The sequence below is a fragment of the Aedes albopictus genome, chromosome 2, assembly GCF_035046485.1.
Source record: "Aedes albopictus strain Foshan chromosome 2, AalbF5, whole genome shotgun sequence".
NCBI classification, from domain to species: Eukaryota; Metazoa; Arthropoda; class Insecta; order Diptera; family Culicidae; genus Aedes; species Aedes albopictus.
Window position 1 is genome coordinate 354,222,923 of NC_085137.1, and position 15,231 is coordinate 354,238,153.

Here is a 15,231-nt window from a genome sequence, read left to right on the forward strand (position 1 = left end):
ATAAACGAAAAACATTTTCAACCTGAAAAAAATCAGGAGATACCTTGATCCATACTCCACATGTGCACGAAACCGATTTTGAAAATATTGCTTCGTTATTTTATAAAAAATCAAAAAATCAAAATTCCACTAATTTGATGCAAAAACTATGTTCAAATGATCGAAACATATTATATTCAGCTTTCTATTTATGCAAAAGATTGAAAATTCATTGACTGAAACGCAAAATATTTGAATTTTAGAATATTCCATATTTTTGAAAATTGTAGAGCTCGATTTTTAGGAAAAAATCAAAAACTCTTCTACTTAAAAATTTTCGAAGCATGATCTTGATAACAGAACATAATTATGCATCAAAAATTTGGGTCGTTGATAGAAGTTCATGACTTTCGTTTTTTTTTGTAGACTAGTGTGATCACCACCCATCTGTGAAAACGCCACAGAACATCTCCGACTACTGATCCCTCGAGATCAACAACCGAGCACCAAGGTAGTAGGTAGTTGGTGTCCGGCCCTGCGAGCCAGCCATAACAAAAATCAGAAACAGTATAACTCGTCTGCTTACTTACTTTCAGTCCTGATCATTCATCCCAAATAACAGACTTGTCACAGAAGAATCACGGCGGTGCTATTTTTTGTTGCGCAGAAGTTACTGTGACTTACTTCTAGCAAGTAAGTACACAGCAACTTCTGCGCAACAAAAAATTACACCGCCGTAATTCTTCTGTGACAAGTCTGTTACTTAGGATGGTGGTGCTGAGGGACTAATTGAATGATCTTCAGCCCTGCCGCCGAGGAACGTTCGACAAGATCATCGAACTTACTCTGCATATCAGCTAGCGCCGTTGAGCTAAGAGAGCAACGTCATCAGACAGTTCGAAGTCATTTGGGTGCTCCATGGTAATGGGCTGCCAAAGCAACTCATGATTTGGTTCACGATCAATCGCACCTGGTACTTCGATGAGGACCAAATTCGGTGATTGTATACATCCTTGCCTCATTCCAGCAACGACCCGAATTCATTGATTTGCTCCAGGGTGACATGGAGGCTGACAATATGGTCCACACAGGATCGTCCTGCACGGAATTGGGCTTGCTACCGTCGTAGAGTTGCGTCAAACATGACGTCCCGCCAATTAACGCATTCAGCTAAGCATTTACAAATTGCCGTGGTTTCACATATATTTCAGAATTATTAGTTCGATTTCATGCTACGGATGGCTGCTTCTATCTCCTTAGGAGATAGAAATAATAATAGAACTTCGATGTTAACACGGGTAATGCGTCGAACCCTTGGCGGATCATGCTCTGGTGTTGATGGTGTAACCGACACTTGAAAAAGGTTTCCAAAGTGCGCGAATTAGCGATTCAGCTGGTCTGCTGGATCGGTCAATAGTTGTCCAGGCGTGTCTTTCACGGGCATCGTAGCATTCATCTTCAGGTATCATGTATCAGTAGGTCGGCTCCAGAGGCACGGTCTCCTCCATTTGGGAAATTTGTGCCATCGCCATGGACACGAGCCTATTCATCATTTACCTGAGGGAGGAGGGAAGGAAAAAACGATGGGACAGGGGAATGGACAGATAAAGGAATAGGATCGTCATACACGCATAAGCGTACTACAATGGGTTCACATAGCGTCCTGAAAAGAGAGCCAATAGCTCTTTACCACAGCGGGTCAAGAACAACAGAACGTCCTGAAGTTTCAGGTTTATGAAGTCAGTTTCACTTAATAAGTGTTTCCCGAATACTCGGAAACGCAGTTGCGCAAAAATTGGACAGTTACATATCAAATGTTACGAAGTTCCATAATCGGATTCACAGCTATCACATGCAAATGAATCAGCTTGCTGAATATTCGCCATGAGACCAATTAAGTCATGTGATGCTCCAGTACGAGCAAACTCATCAGCCAATTCATTTCCAGCGATGGAAGAATGGTCAGGTACCTATACAAGGTGCTGAATTCAGCTCCTCGATTTGAGTTCGACAAACTATCTTCGACCTAGAGTTGGCCGAAGCAAGTGCTTTAATGGCAGCCTGGCTATTTGAACAGAAGTATATTACTTTGCCTATTACGTGCTGCTGAAGCGCTGATTGCACTCCGCACATAAGGGACTGTCCATAAACCACGTGGTCATTAGGGGGGGTGATTCGGCCAATGACCATTTTGTATGGACAAATAAAAAATTTTGTATGTACTAATGACCACGCGGGGGGGTTGAAAAGTCCCAAAAAAATGACCACGTGGTTTATGGACAGCCCCTAAGAGCAAAGATTTCGGCCTGACAAACGGTGCAGTGTCTACCAAATGAGTAAGACTGATGCAGCCTTAGCTCACGAGAATAAACACCAGCACCTGCTCGACCTTCGAGAAGAGATAACCCATAACGCCATTGGCGAACACGAACACCACAAGAGTGGTAAAGTGTCTTTAATAACTTTTAATAATGATAATAACGGCATAACATGAAGAGGTTTTATTTTGATAAGAAGGGGCAACATTGTTATTTTGCCAAACAACATTAATACAAATGTGGTAGAAGTCCAAAGACTGTTTTAAAGATCAGGTAACCGATCAGTTTTATTTTGGTTATTTCTGACCTGCACATGGATTTCTTTCAAAATCTAATGAACGTCACAAATCCAGACCTGAAGGGTCAATGATTCCTCACGGTATTTATTGCGATCCCGGAGATATCCTTGGGCTCGGTTAACATTGTTTTTTTTTCACTACTTTTACTACACTGAGTGTGCTATCACGACATTACACTTTCGTACGGTATTGTTTATGTTTCTACTATGCAAACAAACACAACATATTTTCTTATGGGGTGCAGGAATTACGTCAATAACTCTGTTATAATGCAATTATTTTTTATGCAAACGATGTGCTGGATGAAACGTATGAATCATAAGAACACGTCATAATTGATATACTCATTTTGTAATAGGTAAAGGTAACTAATTGAGGTGGGGCTGCACCTACACGGTCGATGAAATGCCATCCGTTGAAGTAGGGGATTAGCTCTCCAGAGTCGAGAGTTCCTCAATAAAAGGAACACTTATAGTGGATTTGAAACTAACTTATACGATAGTCATTATAAAAATAGTTTGTTTCTTGCGATAACCTATACAATGAGCCATAACGGGAAGCTAATTGTTGTACGGTTAGATTTGTGAGAAACTAGCAGAAAGATTTCCTAACAAACTGATTTGGTTATAGATGGCTTCGTTTAACGACTGTGGGAGATGTTTAAACTTCTTCTGGACTTACAGTAAACAGTTAAAACTTTCGATGCCGCTTTGTTGGGTCACGGATCGATAACAAGATTGGATCGTACAAACAGGCATTCTAGAGATTTGCTTCAGTTTCGTTTTTTCTTTAGAAAAGGGTCAACAGACAGAGTGATTGTCGGTGCTATAAAAGGTTCACTACGTTGGTATGTACTAGTAATGCTGATTTTAACACTAGTTTAGTTGTTTGGTATTTTTAAAATTAAAATCTGTTATTTTTCCTAGTACAGATAGCCTCGCAGGTATTTGGGACATCAGTCCCCGTGTGTTGATATAACAGTTCTTTTGCAATGGTGGATGCTAGATGTAGTGATGATTGAAATAGTCAACATTGGCCTATCATGTTATAATCTAGACACTCTACTATGTTATACTACTGCTAGATTTGGATATCTCTAATCAATTGCCACATTTATTGCTGATAATATACTCCACAATAACACTTGTCGTTCTTTTTGTTCATGGATTACTGTTTACGCGAATCATGCTAGTTGATATTGTTTTTTTTTGTGGTTGGTTTTCAAGCTGTGTGTTATAAAATTGTATATGAAGCGTATTTAATCTTGCAGTTCTACAGTTGATTATTTTGTTTGTAGATGTATATTGTATTTGAGTAATTCAAGGTTTTCACGGTTTCATAATTGTGTCCTTTTCCCGCTGTCGGTATGTTTTATTTGATGATTTATTGTTGAGAATAACATGGTTGGTTATGTGTAGAAATGATCAAATATGCCTTCACGAGTGAATAATGTTGGACTGGATATTAAGTTACTTTGGTATTTCTACATTCGTTGACAGCGGTAAAATGAATTTCCATGGCAACTATTTAGAATTATACTGAAATTAAGACACATCGTCGCATTATTTTTGAGGAAATCACTGACAATTATATGTCAAAATCAATCTGGAGCATTTGTATATGAAATGTTTTTCGACAATAATGGTGTCATCGAGATTACCCCAAACTACTTTCTTTTCTGAGTTTCCCATTTTTGCACCCTCATTCTGCGCCATCTTCGTCTTCTCTTTGGCACAACTTCCCAACTGGAACAAACCTTCTTCTCAGCAGAGTGATCTATGAAAAGTTTCACTCCCTCATTCTGATTATTCTGAATATAATAAAATCACCTAGGGTGACATTGGGTATTATCGGCAGGTTCGTTCTCTTCGTCATGGGGGGTTTTTGTCAACCAAATTGCCTGAAACTTGGCCATATCATCCAGCTTAGTTGGGAAGGATTTGAGGCCAACACTGAGTTCAATAGGGTTCAAAAAACCCCCCCAGACGAAGAGAACAAAACGGCCGAAAATAGGTAATTTCCCTATATGATTTTTCGAATCTTTTTGAGCCCTTCTCGAGCAGAAGAAAATAATAAGAGAATAACATATCAAGGTATTTATCTTAAATACTACCATACCTTGACATGCCCTTCATTAGGTGATAATAAGAGGCAAAATAACAAAAACGAATACCAAAATGTTGTATAAATAACACCTAGAAAATAACAAGTCTTGTTATTTCAATAATGAATGCATACCTAAAATTTTAAGTGCTGTATTTGTTATTCCAAAGAAATTGAATAACAAACTAATAACATTTCTTGTTATTAAATGTTTTATTTGTTCGATGACTTCATGATGTAATAGCAAATCTTGTTCTTCGGTTATTTTCAATGCTAAACCAACAAATACTACGTCAATACCACACTCTGCTCCAATACCTCCAACTTTTATTGTGATGTCCTCAGAACATTTCGTAGAATAACGCAGCAATAACAATTTTAGGTTTTAGAGCACATATTGCTCTTCGCATGGTAATTGTAAGGTATGACCTTCTACTCGGGTTACAAATATAAGAATGAAAACCCTGCTGACTGTTACATATCTCATTGCTTTATACGCTCCAGAAAAATCTCTTCCACGTTACTGAAAAGTCACCTACACTCCCGATCAAAAGTTTGGGGTCACCCCTCAAAAACATGTCATTTTTTAGGCCCATATCTCCGCCAATTTGCGTCCGATTTCAAAACCCTAGATTTCATTCAAAAGATAATAAGTCATAGAAACTTTGAACATGATTTAAAAGAAACTTTTTCAAAAAAATTTGTATGTAAACTTAACCCAAAGTTACCAAATATTCTAAAACATGAATATAAACTTACGGCAGTGTCGCTGAAAGTTGGGTCGACCAAATTTTAAGATGAGAGCGGTAATATGACCCATTTTCTATTAGCTTTCAACTGCTTTTTACAGAACTTAGCTAAAAAATCTAGAAAAAAAGTTATTAAGTAAATTAACTCTTCATGTCATCGACCAAAAGTTTGGGGTCACCCCTCAATATGATGTATCAGCCAAAAGTTTGGGGTCACTTTCGTAAAACATGGAAAAATAGTTTGGTGATATCTTCGTCAACTATAGTTCAATTTAAATTCTTTTTGGCTCATTTAAAAGATAATTAACTAAATTTACGTTTGATGTCTTTAACTTAACGTATTTAAGGATTTTTGTATATAAAAATGTTATGTAAAGTTAACACATTTCACCGCACCTCAAAAAATGAGGCAACTCCAAGGGCAACTCTACGTTGAGTTTTAGTATGTAAATTTTAACAAATATGTGTGGTTTAATGTCCATGGAGTAAGTATCATTCATTTTGTTGCAAATAGCATAGCATAGCATAGCATAGCATGAATACTTGCACAAATCTTGGATGGAGTTGCAAAGTTGAATATTTCCATTAACATTGCTGATGTCGCTACTATCTACAATGTCATAGATTCACTCAGCTCCACACACCAGGCCAAGTCCTTGCAAGCATTTATAAATCCCTTCATCAACTTAGAAAGAGCCCAGAACTGAAGCAGTTTCCAATAGATGAAAGGATGTTGAAAATAGCGAATTTTCAACTTATATGCAGTTATATAGCAAATATATACTGAACTAGAATTATTTATAAAGAAATAATAATGGAAGGATCTCACTAATTGTTGTGTGGTTTTTGTGGTTCAATGCCGATCATTTAATTGTCTTGAATAATATTCTTCTCTGCAAAGAACAACACAATACTCAGCTAAGAACAACACAATACTGAACACTAAACACCCTTGCATCTATTGTTTTGATTTTCACGCGAGACAATAGCGAACGCGATCGATTGTGCTGCCCTACTCACCCCTTACAGGAGCGATGCATGTACAGCAAAGAACAACACAATACTCATTATTCATTTTGTTGCAAATAAGCCAAAAAGAATTAAAATTGAATGAAAGATGACAAAGATATAAACAAATCACTTTTCCATGTTTTACGATGACATGAAGAGTTAATTTACTTAATAACTTTTTTTTCAAGATTTTTTAGCTAAGTTCTGTGAAAAGCAGTTGAAAGCTAATATTTTTTTTTTAGTTTTTATTTTCGTGTATTTTAACTTAGATGCTAATTGTTTAGGTTAATTTAATTTAGGTTAAGTTTACATACATTTTTTTTTTGAAAAAGTTTCTTTTAAATCATGTTCAAAGTTTCTTTGACTTATTATCTTTCGAATAAGACCTAGGGTTTTGAAATCGGACGCAAATTGGCGAAGATATGGGTCTAAAAAATGGCATGTTTTTGAGGGGGTGACCCCAAACTTTTGATCGGGAGTGTTTTGCATTTTTTTTTTATCTTTTTGAGAATTCCGATTAAGTTGCTCCTCCATGCGGACAAAAATGTCTCTATAAGATAGGAACTTCTTTCGAGAATTTCTTCAGAAATTATTTCCTACAGAGAAACAGAATATCCTTCGAAAATTGATGCATTAATTCTCAATACTCACATACAGAAACCCTACCGGAGTTTGCATCAAACATTTTTTTAACATTAGAGGTTTTTTTTCGGAATTTTGTTTGAAGATTCCTTAGAAAATTGCTTCTGAAATTTCTTTACAGATTTTTTGAAAAAATCGTCCGAGTGTAAATTCAGAGATTATTTTAAAAATTTTATTAGTGATTCCTCCAGAAATTTCTTAATAATTTTTTCAGACATTCTTGCATAAAATGCTTCAGAATTTTTTTTCTCAGAATTCTTTAAGAGTTTCAGGAAGTTTGCCAGGGATTGATTCGACAATAAATTCTGAGCATTCTTTTAGAAAATTTTCAAAGGAGTTATTCAAAAAGTTCCAGAGGATTTCCCAAGAATTTCCTCCAGAGATCATACATAAAATCTTTTAAGCATTCCTCTAAGAATTCTTTCAATAAATCTTATAAGGATTTATTCTGAAAGTTGATCTAGAGATTGCTCTTATTATTCCTAGTTCAATAGTTGGGGATAAACTACTATGAAAAAAAGCTCAAAAAATGAAAAAAAAAATACTTCTAAAATAATGTTCCTTCGGAAGCTTAAAAAGGAGTAATTTCAGAGCATTTACCTTAGAGTGCTTGGGATATTCTTCCATGAAACTCATCAAAAATTCAATCCTTTGGAAAACATTCCACAGATTTTTTTAGTTACATATTACTAGATGGATTCTTCTAGAAGATAGATGAGATGAGAATTTATTAGATCTTCCATACTGCATGTGCAGCCCAACGCTCGAGTTAAACTGTTGAAAAATGGAAAGTATTGCTTGATTTAAACGATACCTACTTAAATGTTTCAGGTATTCTTAAAAAAACCTTGGAAATCCTTTACAAATTCTTCCACCGTGTCAAGATTCTTTAAGAAATTTTTCTTTTAGAAAATCTTTCGTGGATTTCTTCCAAAACTACTTAATTGAATCCATTCAGTAAAACTTTTAAAGATTCCTTAAGAATTTTCTCCAGGGATTTTTTCGGAAAAATTTCAATGAATTGCTTTAGAAATTCCTTTTTATTCTTTCAAAAACTCCATCGGGATTCTTTTAGAGAACCTTGCACAGATTTCTTCAAAAAATCCTCCAGCGATTGCTTGAGAAAATCAGAAATTCACATTTTTTTAGACATTCCTCCAGGATTTGTGGATATGTATGATAATGTATGCCGTAAGTTTATATTCATGTATAATAATCCTACAAGAACTCTAGCACATGATCTTCCGAAGGGTTTTTTTTTTAGAAACTCCTTCAGCGATTTATGGAATTCTCCTCTGGATCTCTTAAAAAATCTCCAAGGAGCCCTCCAGTTCTTCCTGTAAGTTTTTTTACAGTATTTTTTTCTAGTTCCTCTGGTTTTTCTCCAGAAAATCTTATATTAAACATAATCTTATATTCCTCCAGGAATATCCAGAAGATTTGCAGTGATGCTTCTGGAAATTCCCCCAGCGATTTTTTCAGAAAAGGATCAAATATTTCTTCACAAATTTCTCCCATAATTATTTAAGAAAATCTTCCGAAGTATCCTTCAGAAATAGATCCATGAGTTCCTTCATGAAATTTTCCAAGGTCTCTTTCAGAAATTCCACTAACGGTTACTTCAGATTTTTTTTCACGGAATCTTTGAGGAATTCGTTCAGGATGTTCTTTGGATATTTCTCTATAAATTGCTTTCGAATTTATTCCATAGATTGCTTCAAAAAATCTTCCATGAATTTGTCGTCAATAAATTTATAAATTTTCGGAAGATTCTATTAGAAATGCCTCTAAAAATTTCTTCTGGAATTCTTTTAAGTATTCCATCACAAGCCCCAGCCAACCACATATCGTAAATCATTGTGTGGAAAAAATCGTATATTTTCATACATTCAATCAGAATTGTATAATAATATGTATATTTGTTGACAATGATTTCGTAAAATCGCATTTCATGTAAATTAAATTTCAATTGCGATTTTGTTTCATATAGTCGTCTCCGATCATAAAAGGTGCGAGATATTATCGGGAAGATCGTACAGAATCAGATAGAATCGTGAAAAAAACATACATTTTTAGTGTCAAGTTGCAAGTACGCTAGCATCGTATATATGATTTCTTCGAATCGTGGAAATCGTCGCTTCACATCGTATATGAATCTGCTAAATCGAGCTTGCTACCTAAAGGTATGATTACAATCGGTGAAATCGTATACAACTATAACAATGTTGTATATTCATCGTTTGTGTCATACTTGCGTCGTATACGAAGTGAACGAAATCGTAGAAATCGTATATGCATTTTTACAGTCGCATATGATTGTTACTGCACTTTTAATAGTCGAATCTTAATCTCGGAAATCGTAAATGGTTTTGTTTACATATTTGTAGGATGGAGAAAAAGCAAAAAATGGTATTCATCACAAATTTGTATTTTTGTTATTGATGACACATTCCCACCATGGTAGCAATAATTTCAACCAAATATATAGGTTTTCATACTATTTATATGCACGATGTCAATTCCGGGCCTCTTGCACGGCACCACTTTTGGTGCCACTCAATGCACAACAACAATGTTCCCACCACAAGTCTCGCACCGTATCATGCTAATTTTTATTCGTTTCATGCCATTCGCTTTGAACTCTCTATTTTCAACTTGGCAATATAGCCAATAGAGATAACGCGCAGTTCTCAATCAAAGGACCTAAGTTCGATTCCCACTGAAAACATTTTTTTTATTTGAAAATCTTGAGTCGTATATCGGTACACTCAATCGTAATAAGATCATGCATAATCGTATATATAGACGGAGAAAATCGGCGAAATCGGAGAAATTTTTCGAGAAATCGCAAATCATGTTGGATGAAATCGCAGTAGTCGTATATATGTTTCGATATGGCCTCCACTTTAGTATGTATATGCCTGTTTCGTGCATTGAATACGATTTATTTGGTGCTATATATGTGCGACTATTTCAGTTGCAGTTTCGATATAGACACCAAATTGCTGGCTGGGGCTCCTCCTGGGTTTCATTTAGTTAGATTTCGTTGAAAATTTTTGCAGGATTGCTTCAGGATTTCCTCAGTAATTCCCGAAGGTATTCCTCCAAAGATTTTACTATGGTTTTCTTTAAGATATCCGTTAAAAAATTCATAGAGAGGAATATCTCCAGGTATTCATGTGATTTTAAATATTTCATCTAGGATTCCCTCCAAAGAAACTTCTAAAAGTTTCTCAGCGTATTCTTTCAGAATTAAATTTATATTTTTTCACAAATGTTTTTAAAGAAAACTTTATAGCTGTGAAAACTTTACAAATTTCTCAAAAGTACGTCTTCATACTTACAAGCATGAACTCATTTGTGATCTTCAAATTGTAGATTACACCAGATCCAATTCATTATCGGTTATCTCCCTGATGAAATCAGTGAGTTGACAGAGTCCCCTGCTTCATTGGCTCACCAGCAGGTTACTGACCGGTGTTTTGTTATATGCTGGAGTGGTACGTAGCTTTCTGCGCTAGACGGAATCTCCTTAGGGTAACCTGGGGCAAAACGCCTTCACGCTATTGCATTATATAAGTGAAGTTCCATCTGATGCAAGCTAACTAGACGTAAAATTGGGTCGGACAAGCCAAAGAATGCAAAGAATTTTCGAATGTAAAGCGTGGAAAACGATGATTTTCCACATTTGGAAAGGTTGCCCAATTTTAGCAATTGCGCGGTGGTTATATGGAATCAACCTACCCAACTAACATTATTGTTGTACAAGAGTGGAACAAACTACTCTTATGCAAACTTTAGCTTAAGAAACTGTTATTCAGCTAGTTCTGTTACTTGGGTATTAACTACCATCCGCCTCCAACACCTTCCATTTGCTGCCGTAAATAGTAAGATGGAGCCGCCTGGTACTTCACTAGAGTTCAAAACGGAAAATTCCAGAGGTCGTATTGCCCCACCTCAAGGTGCGTTTTGCCACCAACAGTTTTTCAGCACCCAAATCGTAACACTTTTTAAATTGTAAATTTGATTCGGTAAAATTGATATCACAGGAACCAAAAGTTAGAGTCTCTTAGTCCAATCAGTAAACTAACTTTCAAAACGCAAGACACCCACAAAATCATCTTAATCTTAGTTACAGGGCCACGTTTGCTTAGGGGGTGTATATTACCCCACCTTCCCCTACATACGACGAGCAAATGGCCAAGGCCAGGGGCTACTAATCGCGCAAGCCAGGGGTTGAACTGCCACGTTTTTGTAGCGCCTTCAGCTTCGTCCTTGATCGGACTGTCCAATCGGAAGCTTATCTGCCAAGTCATCTCCGTCATGGTGTTAACATCCAGCGTCACAAGTTGACGAACAACTAGCTTACGATCGGACTATCACACGATTATACTTCGAGATAAGGACTTCCACTTTCCAAATAGTGATTACCACCCTCTCTTCAGTCACAGTGTTGGTGAGGCGATCCTACGCTTCAAGACTATCCCGCAGAGGAAGAGCGAAACGAACGGCGGGTGGCGTTCGCCGCTGCAAAAGCCGCGCTGAAGACCGAGATAAGAGCAAGCAAAAAGGCCTGCTTTGAGGGTCTCTGTCAGAGTGCCAATGCGAACCCGTGGGATGACGCCTACAGGATCGTTATGGCCAAGACGAGAGGTGTAATGGCTCCTACAGAGCAATCTCCAGAGATGTTGGAGTGGATCATCGAGGGGCTTTTTCCGCGTCATGGTCCTAGTCCTTGGCCTCCTTTCGTAGGACAGCCGGGGCCTAAGTCCCTTAGAGGAGGTAAGGCCCCAGGTCCGGACGGAGTTCCGAACCTGGCCTTAAAAGTAGCTATTGCAGAGGCTCCCGAGATGTTCAGGTCTGCTATGCAGAAATGCCTTGACGATTTTCCCAGAAGCTTGGAAGAGGCAGAGCCTGGTACTATTGCCAAAGGCGGGGAAACCATCCGGAGACCCGTCGGCATATAGACCAATATGGTTGATAGACATGGCAGGGAAGGTGCTCGAAAAGATCATCCTCAATAGAATGTTGAGGTCACCGAGAGCGAATATTGTCTTTCGAGTAACCAGTACGGCTTCCGGAAGGGGAGGTCCACCATAGACGCTGCTATCTTGTCGGTTACAAAAACCGCCGAGAAAGCACTTGAGCCTAAGAGGAGGGGAATTCGTTTCTGAGAGGTAGTGACTCTGGATGTAAGGAATGCGTTCAATTGCGCCAGCTGGTCTGCTATTGCCGATGCGCTCTTGCGTCTGGGGATACCGGGGTACCTGTTCAAGATTCTCGAAAATTAATTTCAGCATCGAGTACTAGTTTACGACACGGAGGTGGGACGGAAGTACTTTCTCATAACCTCAAGAGTCCCGCAAGGTTCCATCCTGGGTCCAGTGTTATGGAATGTCATGTACGACGAGGTGTTGAGGTTAGAGTATCCAGTGGGAGTGGAGATTGTCGGATTTGCCGACGACATTACGCTCGAAGTCTACGGTGAAACGATCGAGGAGGTGAAGTTGACTACTAGGGTGGTACACACTTATATGAAAAACAAAAATTTCGAAAAATGCCAAGTCTTACCTCCTCAATCAGTTATTTTGGACTCCCAGAAGCTACGTTCAAAATTTGAGCAAAATCGGTTGAGCCTAAGGGGGCGCTCAAAACGCTTGAAGTTTGTATGGGAAAACTTGGCCAAATGTATGCAGAAATTTTAAGTTTTCGAATTTTGCCGCTAGGTGGCGCACTAAGCGTTCAATAATCAAACCCTTTGGTATTATTGTAGGTGACTATATGCCAGAGAACTTTGTCGAAGACCGCGAAGTGATCCGACAGCTGTGAAAAAAGTTATACCCTAGGTAAAGTGAGGCAAAGTATTGAGATTTCATTATTGATATTATTCCTTTACATGTACTGGAAAAATAATAATAAAGTTTATCCTTGGAGATGAACCAGCCTCGGGCTGAAAATCTCCCTAATAAAGATAATAATAATAAAGTTTATCTTCACTTTTTCTAGGGTATAACTTTTTTCACAGCCGTCGGATCACTTCGCGATCTTCGACAAAGTTCTCTGGCATATAGTCACCTACAATAATACCAAAGGGTTTGATTATTGAACGCTTAGAGCGCCACCTAGCGGCAAAATTCGAAAACTTAAAATTTCTGCCAAGTTTTCCCATACAACCTTCAAGTGTTTTGAGCGCCCCCTGAGGCTCAACCGATTTTGCTCAAATTTTGAACGTAGCTTCTGGGAGTCCAAAACAACTGATTGAGAAGGTAAGACTTGGCATTTTTCGAAATTTTTGTTTTTCATATAAGTGTGGGCCACCTTATTGACTACCGACCACTCGATCAAGGTTGTTGAGGCGTGGATACGGTCCAGAACTGGAGCTGGCTCACCACAAGACTGAGGTGACGGTTGTTAACAACCGGAAGTCTGAGCAGCAGGCGGAGATCAGTGCAGGTAAGTGCATTATCCTGTCAAAGTGCTCCGTCAAATACTTGGGCGTGATGATCGACGATAAGCTTACCTTCGGTAGCCACGTCAACTATGCCTGTAAAAGAACCTCCACAGCTATTGCGGTACTGTCCCGGATGATGTCCAATAGCTCTGCGGTGTACGTCAGCAAGCGCAAGCTTCTGGCTAGTGTTGCTACGTCCATACTTAGGTATGGCGGCCCGGCGTGGGGCACTGTTCTAAGTACTAAATGCTACCGACGGAAGCTGGAAAGTACTTACAGGCTAATGTGCCTGAGGGTTGCGAGCGCGTACCGTACCGTGTCACACGACGCTCTCTGCATCATTACTGGTATGGTGCCTATCGGCATCCTTATCAGTGAGGACATGGAGTGCTTCGAAATGCGCGGCACAAGAGGCATACGTTGGACTGCCAGGATGGCCTCTATGGTCAAATGGCAGCGCGCGTGGGACAGTTCCACCAAAGGAAGGTGGACCCATAGGTTGATACCGAGGGTAGATAGTTGAATTAATAGGCGCCATGGGGAAGTTACATTCCACCTGATACATTTCCTTTCAGGTCATGGTTGCTTCCGACAGTGTCTACACCGTTTCGGGCATGCGGATTCCCCCGAATGCCCAGTGTGCAATGGTTTAGAGGAAACGGCGGAACACGTTTTGTTCGTGTGCCCGCGTTTTCTCCCAATGCGTGACCGCATGCTTGCCACATGCGGGGGGATGAAACTCCGGACAACTTGGTCCAGAGGATGTGTAGGAATGAGTTTGGCTGGAACGCCGTTTCAACGGCTATCACCCATATCGTCTGGGAGCTACAGAGGAGGTGGCGCGTGGACTCGGAGAATGGCTAGTCCAGATGCAGTACAAGAGGTGGTCCAGGGGTTCGGAGTCGGCTTCGTAGGTCATACCGGTGCCCTGCGGTCGAGATCGACCCTTACAGCGATTAAGTGGCCGCGGAGAGGAAGTCTTGGTATTGGTGCTGTCGTGGCATCGGTCTACTGGGTTGGATTCCGGCCCGCGGTTGGAAAGGGGTTCCCGGCAAGGGTCGGGGCAGGTAGAGACCCTGCTGTCAGCAACCTTCTGGTGCAGCTGATAGGGCCTGGAGGGTAGTGATACCCTTGCCTTCAACAGGTCAGATCAGGTTGCACGTGGGCATCAGTTCTTGATGTCTGCCAGGCGGTTGGGCGCTGGCGGGGTTGACCTTGTCCGCCTTCCGAGGACAAAGGGAGTGGTGAGGACCACTCGGAAAACTTGCTAAGCGCCAGCATGCTACCGTGACATACTCTCCAAAACGAGTCATCGATGTTCGTTGCTGCAGGCTACACAGCTATCCTTGAGGGTACGTGTGCACTAGCCCCTCTCTGAAGCAATGCCTTCTTGGTGGTTCCGGAGAGACGAAGGGTTTGGTGACCATAGGAATGTGTTTTAGTGGTTCGAGGAGAGAGTAGTCCTGGCTTTTACAATTGTTGTATCGTAATTCTCCTGCATAGATGTATTCCGAAGTTCCTTCACTGATTCATCCAGACACTCTCCTCTTGGAATTTCTTCTCTCTTGAAGTCGTTTAAGTATTATTCACAAAGTTTCACTAAGCATTTCACTTGTAATTTTTAAGGATTTCACTTGTAGTTTGTAAGTTTACTGATTCAATTCCTCCATGAATCCTCA